This window comes from Capsicum annuum, chromosome 2, assembly GCF_002878395.1.
Source record: "Capsicum annuum cultivar UCD-10X-F1 chromosome 2, UCD10Xv1.1, whole genome shotgun sequence".
Lineage (NCBI taxonomy): Eukaryota > Viridiplantae > Streptophyta > Magnoliopsida > Solanales > Solanaceae > Capsicum > Capsicum annuum.
This window is the reverse complement of record NC_061112.1, coordinates 145,822,486-145,828,391: the sequence shown is the minus strand read 5'-3', so window position 1 is coordinate 145,828,391 and position 5,906 is coordinate 145,822,486. Positions and strand designations below refer to the sequence as shown.

The following is a 5,906-nucleotide window of genomic DNA, read 5'->3' as shown; positions in this document are numbered from 1 at the left end:
TTTTTTTTTTCTATTTTTCACTAACCTTCTTTCTCCAATTAAGTTTGAAGTTCAGTAGTTCTCATCATTGATGAACATCAGCATTGATAAAATAAAGAGAAATAATTAAGAATGACTGGAGAGGATTGACACTGAAGAAGAATTATTATCGAGGAAAGGAATTATATGGATCTATACATTTAAGATGAAAGAGTCTATATATATAAATGAGAAATTAGGGAATCGAAACAATTGAGAAGGTGAAACTACAAAGATCTATACAATTGATGAGGCGGGGTTTTAAATGCAAAGATCAATATAATTGAGGTAATAGATTTTTTAAAAAATTTGGTAAACAATTTCGATTGTGGTAATAAAAAAGATTACGTTTATAATTTAGCTATGTAGTATGTCAAATTATGTTTTTAAAATATAAATTATAAAATAAAACGTATGAGCTTAAAATAATTATGAATTGTTGGATCGATATTAGATATTTTTCAGCGCGTGAATTGCTTATGTATGTTGTTCAGGTGATATGTGATTTTATAAAATAGTAAAAATATTATTGAATAACATTTTGAGTAAATAATTATATATATGAAAAATAGTATAAATTTCTATGAAAGATCAATAATTTCTAAACTTATTTAAATCAGTAACACTAACGAATTTATATAGAGTACAATCTAAGAAAGTTGATTGCCTTTATATTTCAAACGTACTTGTTTGTTCAAAAGATTTAGAATTTCTATCAATAGTTGTTAAGTCAGCACAAGGTGATTGAAGGGTGTAAAGAGTGACATCTACTAAAAGGAATTCATGAATTGAAGGGGATGAATTCTAAACATGAATTCTAATCTTACCATTATGATTGGAGAATTGAGTTGAGGCGATCGAAAATATTCTAAAAGTTTGAAATTCTTTATGAGATAAGTCATACGTCTTAATATACAACAACAATACCGGTGTGATAGTATAAGTGGCGCTGGAAGAGTATAAAATGTACGCAGACTTCACCTATATCTTATAAGGTAGATCGGTTGTTTTCATTCTTCCCGTTGTTAATAATGCATAACAACATACCCGATGTATTTCCACCAAAGTGGGATTTGAAGAGGGTAGAGCGTACATAGTCTATACATCTGCTTCAAAGATAAAGTAGAGAGGTTGTTTCCAATAGACCCCTGACTCAAGACAACAACATAGCCAGTGTATTCCCGATCTCTGCCAATAAAGCAAAAGAAAAAACAAAGAACTGAAAATTAACCAGCACCTCAAGTGGCCCAACAAAGGAACTGTTGAACAGGTGAAATATGAAAAGCACTAAGGTTTCCAAGGCATAAGTTGAAATGAGCAACCAGTATACAACTCTCTGTCGTAACAATATGCCTTAATCAAGATAAGGCTGCACTACACAGTAAGGAAAGTACTGTCCATTTTACACACTTCTCAACTAGTTCCATTTTAGGAAAAGTACGTACTTAACATAGCATGCAAAGTTAATAAGATATATACAGATTATAGTAATAGATTCTAGTTTGGATTCCCCTTAAATTGCCAATGCAATCCTTTTGCGCAGGGGGCAGGAGTTCTTCTGCATTAGCCACTGGCTGATGCAGTTGAAGTGAAAGGAGTGTTGGCAGTCGGTACTTCCAATGTTCTGTCCATCAGAGAAGTCATCCTGCAAAATCGGACAAGTATTTTCAAGTAAGGCAATTTAACTTATGTTACTAGACTTTAAGTAGTAGGAGACAAGCAAATGAAGATAGGAACGTACCAGACAAATAGAACTTGTATCTTTGTCACTTGCAGATTCTTCAGTCAACTGATACTTGAAGCACCTCATACGTGCAAGAATGGCTTCCCTGCTCAATCCTTTTCAACCCGTCCTTGAATGGCCAGCATACCCTAAATTCAAGATCAGAATTTGTGAGGAAAAGTATTCCACAAAGATTAATAAAGTTTTCATACTATTTTCCCCATATTTGTCCATTATTATGTCATAACTCACGGTTTGCACGTCAACATGAAAAGTATAGCATTTTGTAACTGAAATGTCACATACAACTCCAAGCAAGCAAAAGCTACAGATCAGATTAGCATAGTTTGCTTGTCAAAGAACAATCAACTAGCAATGACTACTTGCTAAACTACAGCAATCATTATCATTTAGAGATCTTGCGTCAAGTGATAAATTCTTGCATTAGTTTTTTTTTTTTTTTTAAATGTTTGAAAAGTCAGCGTCAAGGATTGTCGCAGAAACAAAATCTTACCCTGGGCTTTCAAAGAAGTTGCAAATCCATTATACTATCAACAAAGTAAAGCAAATCCATTAGGCTATCAACAAAGTAAAATGACTAGCTTTTTGTTCTACTATTTGGTTAAAAACTTAACCAAGACGTACTTTTTCTTCCCATAACAACTTGCAGTTTCTCAAGTGGTCAATTGATTTGGAAGAATAACCTTACGAATGCATGTATTACATCATCATGAATAATAATTGTCACACCCCTTTTTTAGCCGAAAAAGATTAAATTTTTAAGTTTGAAAGAGTTTTTATTATTTAAGTGACAAAAAATGAAAATTTATTTCGAAAAAGGATTATTTACATTTTTTTATTTAGAGTCGCCACTTGGCATAAATCGAGTGTGCCAAGTCACCCTTGGATATCCTTTTTCAAAACGATTTTGACTCTATAAACTGATTCGCGAACAAAGATTCCGACTAAGGAATTCTGTTGACCGAGGGGAAGGTGTTAGGCATCCCTCGATCCCGTGGTTCGACCACGGTCGCTTGGTGGAGTGTATCGGCTATTTTTGACATTACAAATGTATAAACCACACAAAACACATAAAACAGTCAATCAAACACACGAAACAAAACAAATCTCAAATATAATGTTCAGTCCAATTATTACAACCGAAAATAAAAAAAGGTACTGAAAAGTAAACCTACACTAATTCTAAACTATGCTCCAATGCTTTACCCGATGCTTCGGGCCTTCATCACGAACATCCTTCGGGTAGATGAGACGTTGAGGCATTGCCCGGATAAATCAATACAAATACCTCGGGGCATTCCCCGACCAAATGAGTACATTTTTAATGCGATAAAAATAGGAAAAATCACTCAACACAAATATTTACACATTCGATGGTTAGAGTCTTATGAGTTGCCTACCCCAAAACCTAGAATTTGCCTATCGACTTAACGACCTAATCATGCTACTATCGTGTTCAACAATATTCATACTTAAACAAAATTAAACCAAACAATAATAAATCAAAATTGATCATTATTCATCCTTTTAGCGATTTATTCATCCCACCCCAAATTGATTCTCAACAAATATTCCAACATAACAAATCAACGATAATATTTCAACTATTCCCAATCAATATCATTCGACATTCATCATTTACATCACACATAAAATAAGAGAAAAGTCGAGACGATGGAAATCAACACACGCAACCATAAAAATTAAGGATAAGAATGAGATAAAGAGATGGACCTTAAATTGGAGCTTTTATTTGACCAATTGAACTGATTTCAATACTGGTGCCTTGGAACCAATGAACCACGGACGAAGCTCGAACTCGAATCCCAAAATATCCAAGACGACCCCCTCTCCTATTTTTTTCCGATGTTTCGCGACTCACCGGAGCTCCGGTGAGCACCGACAATAACGGGAAACGAAGTGGATCGCCGGATTTTGGAGAAAACTGGACTGGCGGTGCGGCTGGTTCAGTGATTTCGGTGGATTTCTAGGTGGCTTAAACTGTTTTTGAAGTGTTGGTCGTCGGAACTGGTCGCTGATCTATCATTAATGATGGATTTGACAATGGTGGCTCGGTATCACTGTATTTGTGTTGCCGGAGCTCCGACGACCTTAACAGCTTACAATTCACCTCCCTGTCACCCCAAAGCTCCGGCGAACTATGAAAGGGAGAAAACTGAAGACGATTCCGACCCATTTTCGATCGGAGACGGCTGACTGAAGATGATTTTGGTGAGTCTATCGCCGAAACAGTAAACCACTCCCAAAACCCTACGTTCTCTCTCTCTCTATGATGTTCTCTCTCTTTCAATCACTACCCTCTCTTCGCTTGTCTGATCTTATCGTTGTTGTGCGTGAAGAAAAAACCAAAAAATGGAGTCCTCTTTTCCGTCCGTGATTTGTTGTGATGTGGTGTATGGTTTTTGGTGAGTGAGGGTGTCTTGGTGAAGAAGAAAGGAAGCCAAAAAATATTTTCTCTGTTGGTGATGGTGTATCTGAGAGCTCCCCTGAAATTATTGTTGTGTTGTGTATATATGTGTGTGTGCTCTGTATGTTTTTTGTTGTTTTCTTCTCCAAGGGATAAAAAATATGAGTGGGTAGGAAGGTGGAAGCCTTTGATTGGGTAGGTTGTTAGGATAAGATAAAATTAGTTGGGTTGCTATTTTTTGTCATTTTGTGGAGGGAAAATTACATGGGTGAGGGTGGTGAGCTAAAAAATGGATAAAATTGGAGTTGGGAGGGACAAAATTAGGTGTCTGCAGCATGCCCCCTTTGAATGTAAACATGAAGTATTTTCAGACAAAGAAGTAGACCACAAGACAGAATTTTTTCTCGACCGTTATTTAAAGGAAGAAACAAAAGAAAGAAGGACAATCGTGTCTTGACTTAGGACATCCTACCTACCTAAGTTATGAGGTAATTGAGTGACAGGTATCTCAAAGGATCAAAAAGAGATAGACTATACCGAGTTGGAGAGTTTAGTGTGGTTCCATCGAGGTTCCGGTCCACGGCTCTGTCATTACATTAAAAAATAAAAATTACAAGTTAAAGCATAAATGAAATTACAAAAATCCTATCTATACAGCTTCTTTTGGACTCTTGACTTGAGTTTCATTACCCTATTCTTCAGGCGGGCTCCTGAGTTGCTATTTCTTTAACTTGTTGCTTGCCTTTCAATTTCCACGCCCTGTTCTCCAAGCGGATTCCTGACTTGCTATTTCATCAACTTGTTCCTATGCTTTTCAATTTCTACACCCTATTCTCCAGGCGGGTTCCTGACTTGCTATTTTATCAACTTGTTGCTATGCTTTCAATTTCTTCACCCTGTTCTTTAGGCAGGTTCCTGACTTGCTATTTCATCAACTTGTTGCTATGCTTTCAAAATTTTTCTTTTCACCCTGTTCTGCAGGCGGGCTCCTGACTTGCTATTTCATCAACTTGTTTAACTTTCAATTTCTTCACCTTGTTGCTTGGTTTTCCATTTATTTGCCCTGTGCTTCGGGCATGCTCCTGAAATCACATTAAAACTGAAAAGAAAATTATCTCAAATAAAGAAATGCATTTTCTATGAGTTAATTGGAATGACTCGACTAAAAGGTACATCTTTTAGGAATCAAGGGGGATGACTCGACTAAAAGGTATGTCTTATAGGAATCCAGGGGGATGACTGGACTAAAAGGTACGTCTTATAGGAATCAAAGGGAATGAATTGACTAAAAGGTACGTCTTCTAGGAATCAAGGAAAATGACTCGACTAAAAGGTACGTATTCTAGGGGTCAAAGGGGATGACTCGACTAAAAGGTACGTCTTATAGGAATCAAAGGGGATGACTCGACTAAAATGTATGTCTTATAGGAATCAAGGGAAATGAGTCGACTAAAAGGTACGTCTTCTAGGGGTCAAAGGGGATGACTCGACTAAAAGGTACGTCTTATAGGAATCAATGAGGATGACTCAACTAAAAGGTACGTCTTATAGGAATCTTTGGAAATGACTCAACTAAAAGGTACGTCTTCTAGGGGCCAAAGGGAATGGCTCGACTAAAAGGTATGTCTCATAGGAATCAAAGGGGATGACTCGACTAAAAGGTATGTCTTATAGGAATCAAAGGGGATGACTCAACTAAAAGGTACGTCTTATAGG

General features: G+C 36.4%; 1 protein-coding gene across 1 annotated transcript in view; it reads right to left on the bottom strand.

Annotated features, from left to right (window-relative positions):
* The window catches only part of LOC107860284 (E3 ubiquitin-protein ligase MBR2), a 38,923-nt gene that overhangs the window by 24,268 nt on the left and 8,749 nt on the right, over positions 1-5,906 (bottom strand). The gene's annotated exons all lie outside the window — the stretch shown is intronic.